Here is a 7,480-nt window from a genome sequence, read left to right as displayed (position 1 = left end):
CTCAGCCTCCCAAAGGCGCGGGATTACAGGCTGAGCCACCGAGCCCGGCTGCAGCTTTTTCTCTAACTCAAAGTTATCGAGATTGATAATAATAACAATAATAACAACAACAATAATACAAGAAACTCGTTAAGTCAGAGCACTATATTATGACTGACTCGGCTCATATGACCTTCATCTCTGAGCTAAAGAGTCCATGTTTTGATCTCATAATTATTGTTTTTGATAGTTTTTCTGTCTCATCTTTTCTAGGAAGTTATCTCTTACTGCTTTTGGTGGACTTGCCTCTGAGACTTTTTCTTCTTTAAGTCTTCTTCATATTGTTAAGACAGATATTATCAAGTCCACGGTCAAAGTCCAGGCATTACCTCATGGAACCTCTTACTCAACACTCACAGGCATATTCTATACAGTTTCAACAAACTTGATATTCCCTTCTCATAGCAGACAATATTGAAAAGTTCAACTAAAGACAGTGGTGGCCATTTAGTACAAAACCAGCCATAGACAGTATGTAAAGGATGGTCATGGCTGTGTTCCAATACAACTTTATTTACAAAATAGGCAGAGGCCCCTGACTATACTTTGGAGACCCCAAATGTAGTATATTTCTGGACAAGAAATTGGAATACCAAGGGCTCCAAGTTCTGTTCTTTACCAGCTGAGTGCACAGCTTAGTTCTCTCATCAATCACTTGAAAGAATAGTTTTGTAAACTCTAAAATACTATGCAGACATCTAAGATGATATTCATTTAATCTTTCATTTATTCAGGAAATATATAACAAATGCTCACTATGTGTCAAAAACTTTCCTAGAACAGCAATGTGGTAGTAAATAAGAATGAGTCACATAAACTTTGGAAAAGGTGTCAACCTTGAGTTGTTGGGTGATTGTCAGGTTGGGGTCATAGGGTAAAATGAGGCCTGGGAGGTGGGGGTGGGGTTTTCCCCCCGGAGGGAAATGATGCTCATACGGTCACATATTTTGGGAAGTGGTTAATTCTGGGCAGGAAATGAGTTGACATTTTGGGTTGGGGGTGGTCAAACTTCTTTCTCTCTCTGAGGCCAGGGAGTGTTGGGCCAAGATTCCAAATCATGGACTGGCCTAGATTATTCTGCTTGTGGGAAGTGAGCTGTTTCCAGGCTTTGTGGGTTTCAGTCTAGAGTAATTGGTACCATCAAGTTCATGATTTTCCACTTAGTAGTGACAATGACCGAGAGGAGAAGCTGCCCATTTTTGAAGCAACTGGTCTCCAGGCTCAGGGTTGTAGAGTCTCAAGACAGCAGTGACCCTTTCCAGAGTCTGGAGTAGGAAGTGAATGGTGGGAGGAATCATGCACCCATAATCTGGAAGCAAGTATGACTTTACTTTGTAAACACTGGTCAGAGAGGTGTAATACTCTTAGACATCATTCTTACTAGAAGCTTGCCATCTAGCAAGGGAGGCAAACACATAATCATAACATTATAGCGCAGTGTGGTAAGTGTTTAGGTAGAAATGAGGATATCAAGGACCAGATTGGATGCCTAATTTAACCTGGAAATGGTTCTTGAGAAATGTTTACCTTGAGATGTTATGGACGAGATCAAGTTAACCAAGCTGCGAAGGAAGGGCAAGAAACTTTTGGACAAAGGAATCAACAAGGATCATGCCAAGTGATCTCAGAGAAGCGCAGTGTAGTGTGTGATTAGAGATGTGGTTCTGGAGCCAGACTGAGAGCATTTACATCTTGTCTCTTCAACTCATGAGCTGCTAAAACTTGGGCATGCTCATGCATTTCTTCAAGCCTCTGTTTCCTCATCTACAACATGGCCGTCTCTATCTCATAAGGGTATTGCTGGGATGGTTACAGAATTTATAAGGCTTCCACGGTGCTTGGAACCTGGTAAGCAAGAATTTGGTAAGTGTTAGCAATTATTTACATTTGTATAATATAAAGCAGTTTAAACACATGCACTGTAGTAATAAAGGAGGAGCATGAAAGGGTCAGATACAATTGAGGGCTGTGCATTTGAGTGTTTGAATGTAACTTTGACAACAGCAATGAAGTGTCCTTCAGTGTTTTCTTGCTTTTTTCCTTATCTAGTAGTGTTGATCCTGTGATGGGTTGTGACCTTTCTTCCCTTGCCTGCCGTTCCTCTGATGCTGTCTATATTAGGCCGGCTGGCAAAAGAAGACTCGTGAGAGTGGAAGGCACAATCAGAAGGTCATAGCAATGAGGTCATCTGCATCTCTAGCGATGGGAATGAAATGATGTAATACTTCAGCTGGTTTTCAATTGGAACCTTTGTTTGTGAAGGAGGGTCAGCCTTCAGTTCAGTGCGTTCTTGACTAGTTTCACTGATATCCTTGCCTGGCAATTTACTCTTCTTATTGCGAGTGGAATCGGAGTATTTCCTGAGTGCTGATACTGGGCAGGACATCGCTCTAGGTGCTGGGGTTCAGAGATGGATTCCTATTTTCTAAGTGCTCATTTCTAAGTGGGAAAAATGTTCATTTCCAGTGTGATCAGTGAGGCCTTGCTGGAGGTGCAGGGAGAGAACCCCAATACTCTTATCTCTCAAATTGTCACCGGCTTATCTGGTCTAGTTTTTTTTGAAAGCATCCATTGAGTGTTTGCCTCACAGAGACATTTGTTGATCCAATGGCTCGTTTTTTCAAATGCAGATGGGAGCAGGTTTCAGTGGATTTAAAGAATTTTCATTTCTTTCAAACTTGCATTGATTTTTTTCCTGCTCTTCTCTCCAAGGAGGAAATGCTTTGCAGATACTGAATATAATAAAATACTTCACGGTTGTATTCTTTTCAAGCTTATTATATCTGTTTGTTCTCCCAACAATTTTAAGAGGGATTATTCTTCCCATTTAGTAGCTGAGGAAATTTAAGTTTAGAGTGTCTCTGTGGTTTGCCAAAGTCATAGTGTTAGTAATTGCTTGATTCAAATTCAAGTTTCCAACTGCCAAGGTCACTGTTCTTTCCCATCTACCATCCCTGAACTTGTGTTTTTCTCTTTCCCGGGCTATAGGGAAAGTACAGACCCCATACAAACTTCTAAACTATATCCAAAGCTTTCAACATATTGGTCAAACTCTTTTCCCCATTCTTGCCCAAGATCCCCAAGAGAGAGAGCTGGACCAAAAGCAGTTTTTGACAACTCAGGGATGACCATTACAAGTGGATACTATCATACTGACTTGATGGTTTTGTGGTGTCAGGATCCTCACATTTGCATAAACAGCAGAAAGGGATGGGAGAGTCCATTTCCCAAAGTCAGTTTGGGAGAAACAGAGAAACATTCCATTTACCAAGAAAAGTTGTCAAACTAGTGTTCTTCAAACTGTAAGGTGCCCATGAGTCTCTCTTGGATTTTATTAAAATACAGATTCTGCTTCAGTGTGGGTGTGTATGAGATGCTGCATTTTTAATAAACTCTGTGGTGCTTATAGACACCAGGACACAATTTGAATAGCAAAGATTTAAACCATTGACTCTTCAATCATTGACTCTTAAGTTTGGGAGCTTAAAGTAATTCTGATCTAGAGATCCTAATTTAATTGGTATAGGTATAGGTTATAGCCTGGGATTTCAGGATTTTATAAAGCCCTTCAGTAGATTCTAAGGTACACAAAAGTTTGATTTAAACTTTTTAGTATATTTCAAAATGCTAGAAGAAAGGTTTTTGAATGTTCTCACCACAAAAAATTGATAACTGTTTAAGATGATAGATATACTCATTATTCTGATTTGATCATTACACAATGTGTACTTGTATTGAAATATCACATTGCACCCCATAAAAGTATACAATTATTTTGTGTCAATCAAAAATAAAATAAAACTTAAAACATAAATTTTCTAAGGTTAGTATCCTCACTAATCACTTCGAATCATAAGATGATTAGAATAGCATACAGTTTTCTTAAAGGGCTAGGAAGGGGAATGGATTATGCAACCAATATATAATTGCTCGGAAAAGGGGTTCAATAAAGTAAGTGAAAATTTATTTCTCTCCCTTTCAAATAACTTCTCAGATGGCACAGGCAAATGCTCTTTTCTAAAAATTTCACCATTCTTATCTCTTGAATGCTGAAAATCATTTCTAAGAAAGATGGTGGCTTTCAATTCACATTTCCATATTTTAAAAAGAGTTGGATTTTTATGACTTATTTGATATCTTTTCCCTAAAATGGAGCTATGTTTAAAGTGATTTCCTTTGATTATTCATTAAGAAATATTTATTGAACTGTTATCTACTATGTCCCAGGAACTGTACTGGGCTGTGAAGACCCAGTGCTGAATAAAATTGATAGGGAATTTGAATGTTGGAGATGAATGATACAGAGAACCAGGGGTGAGCAGAAAAGTGTCATGGAATTAAGGATGAGGGGAAGTACAGAAGGAAACAGAAAGGAATTAAAGAGTGCCAGAAAAGTCAGGAAGACTTCTCTGAGGAGGTGACATTGAAATGAAAATTCACAGTGACAGGAGTTAATCAGGCAAAAGAGTGTGACCCAAGTGTTCTAGGCAGAAAGAACATCTGCAAGTACCTGGTGGCAAGGCTGAGCATGGAGGGTTGGAAGAACTGAAAAGAGGGCAGTGGATTTAGCAAAGAGCACATGGAGGTGAGGTGAACACGGAGCTAGAGAAACATACAGGTTATAGATGGGGCGAAGCCCGGTTGAAAGAGAGTGGGATTTAGGAAAGTTGCGTTCATAACAACCGGAACATGGGATATGGGGTTAGGCAGATGGGGTCTGGAATCCCAACTCTACTACCCATCGACTATGTAATGCTGGCCCTGCTACTCAATGTCTCAGTTTCTGAATGTTCTTGTCTGAAGGACAGGGATAATAATGCTTACCTCATACGGCTGCTTTGAAGATTAAACAAACGAGTACATGAAATGTACGTAACAGACATGAGCTTGATAAATGATCATTATTACTAACAATCTCAAGAACAATGGAGAGTTCTTACTACCGTCTGGAGGTGGGATTTCTAAAAAGTAAGACTGGGGACAAGGGTGTGAGTTAAGAGGTGTTGAGAGTAGTGTAAATTGGTGGTAGCTGGAGCTAGAAAACTAGAGGAATTGGTTGGATGTTGATTGGGTAGGAAATGAGAAGAAGGGTCATGAGACTCTGAGATGCTTGAGATTTGGAACACAGGAATGGTGGTAAGTTCAGGGTGAATATTGTGGTGTGAGTTTGTTCATGTTGAGTTTGTATCCATTCGGAGTCAATTGCAGAGAACAGACTTTAGCTTGTTTGGCCGGAAGGGATTTATCACAGGGTATTAAATGGCTAGTTGAATTGTCAAGAAGGCTGAGGAAATAGAATCAAGGCTGAGCTTTCAGGAGTAACCTCTAAGGCCTCTCTGAGGAACTGGGATGCTGTGGTAGCTGCTGTTTGTCCAATAAACTTGCAATCAGGAAACTGGCCCCACTAGAACCACAACACTGCTATTGCGAACAGGAAACCACTACAATCAGGAAGCCACTGCTGCTGCCGGTTCTAGAACCAATGCTCATCTACATCAGGCTACATCAGCAGGATGGATATTCCTCACCCTCCAACCAGACTCCTCACAACTGCTAAGATAGTATCTGAACATTGGAACCTTTGCAACTGTGGAAAACCCAAACATCTCCACAGCTGTGCTTGCATCTGGATGGACAAACATTTCAAAATCTTGTCTATCTCAGACTAAACAATACTAGAGGGAATAGCTAGCTGGCTAGCTATGAGCTATCATGACTAGGTTCAAGGGACCAAGAGAAGATATTTTTAACTTTCCAACATCAGGAGCAGGGAAGGCACGCTAGAACACTGTTTTGCACACTGTGAGTTGTAACTTATGAGAGCATCATAAAATCACTTCAGGTGGTCACAATAAGTTACTGTTTTCCTAGTCCTTGTTGCCAATGTAAGGTGTTTCTTCCTCTGGGTCAAGGTTAAAAAAAAGCAACAAAACAAAACAAAAACATAAAACAAACCTAGAAAGCCACTGCACTTGTTATTGAGTACCAATCTTCCATTGCAGAGTCTCAGGATAGAACTGTGGGAAGAGTCCAATGGTTGTCGAATATATGGAGCTGGATTTTAAGAGAAAGTCAAGGCTGGAGATTTGTTTTGCAGTCATTGGCAGAAAGATGCCATTTGAAGCCGTGGCAGTAGATTAAATCACCCAGGGAGATAGTGTGGAATGAGAAGGGAAAGAGGTCTGATACAGTCTCTGAGGAATATGGACTTTTGATCTTGAGGCAGAAATCTCTGTCTGGGCTGTATTTGTTCTTCAGGCATTCTGATGTTTTTAAATTTACTCTCCAGGAAGAAAGCTAGATCCAGGGAAGCCCCAGAGGGCATTAAAAGGCATGTTTCAAACACATACTAACAAGGACTGATTTTGCAGTAGGCTAGCAGAACTGTAGCACATGCTATGCTGTATTGTCAACTGGCACCTAGCATGGGGCCTGGCACCCACTGGCACTCAGGATGTGTGTGTTGAATGGACATGCAGAGCAGAGAAGCACTTAAGAAAGGATGGAAAGAACTCTTCAGATTCCAGGAACAGAGTTCCATGTCATGAGTTGCGATCATAGAAGAGTCTAAACCCTCACTAACCAAGGTTAACACAGTGGCCTTGGGGCACCATTTATAATTTTCCAAGGGTATTTTTGCTGTATAGAAAAATGGTAACAAGGGGTGAGAGCAGTACAAGATGTGCTTATTGCAGCATTGCCGGGCACAGTAAAAACCTAGAAGCAAATGAAACGTTCATGCATAGGAGAATGGACAAACTATGAGGTATACAAACAATGAAATACATAGCAATAAATGACTGAGCCAGATCTATGTGTATCAGTCTGGATACATCTGAAAAAACTTCACATTACATGAAAAAAATCAAGTCACAAAATGCTATATGAAGTATGAGATCTTTTATTGAAATCTCAAAAAATCACATAAAATTGTTCTATGAAATCTGATGGAAAACGAGAATAAAATGGAAGGGAACACAAACTTCCAGGCAGTGGTTATGTAATCTCTGGGGAGGGAGTAGGGGGAATGAATGGATGAGTGAGACTTTAGATTTATCTGTATTTATTTTATTTTTTTAAAGAAGCAGACGCAATATAGCAAAATAGTAATAGTTATTAAATAAATTGGCAAGAAGACATAGGAGAAATATTTTCTGTTCTTTTTATAATTAAAAATAAATACATGTGTATATACAGTTTTTGCAATGTCCAGAGCAAGAATCAGGCTTCCTCTCTTGATCCCAGGGAACTCAGGTTAAGTAGATGACTTATAAAACAATTACCAGAGGAAAGTGCGTGTACACACACACACACACACACACACACACACACACACGTATACATATGCATGCACACACATATATACACACATACATGAATAACTCCAAATTAAAACAAGTTTTTCACTTTTTTTTTTTTTTTTTTGTGAGTTGGAGTCTTA

Source organism: Carlito syrichta, unplaced genomic scaffold (genome assembly GCF_000164805.1).
Source record: "Carlito syrichta isolate Samal-C Ts95f unplaced genomic scaffold, Tarsius_syrichta-2.0.1 Scaffold302067, whole genome shotgun sequence".
Classification (NCBI taxonomy): Eukaryota; Metazoa; Chordata; class Mammalia; order Primates; family Tarsiidae; genus Carlito; species Carlito syrichta.
The sequence above is the reverse complement of the archived record's forward strand: the minus strand, read 5'-3'. Positions refer to the sequence as shown.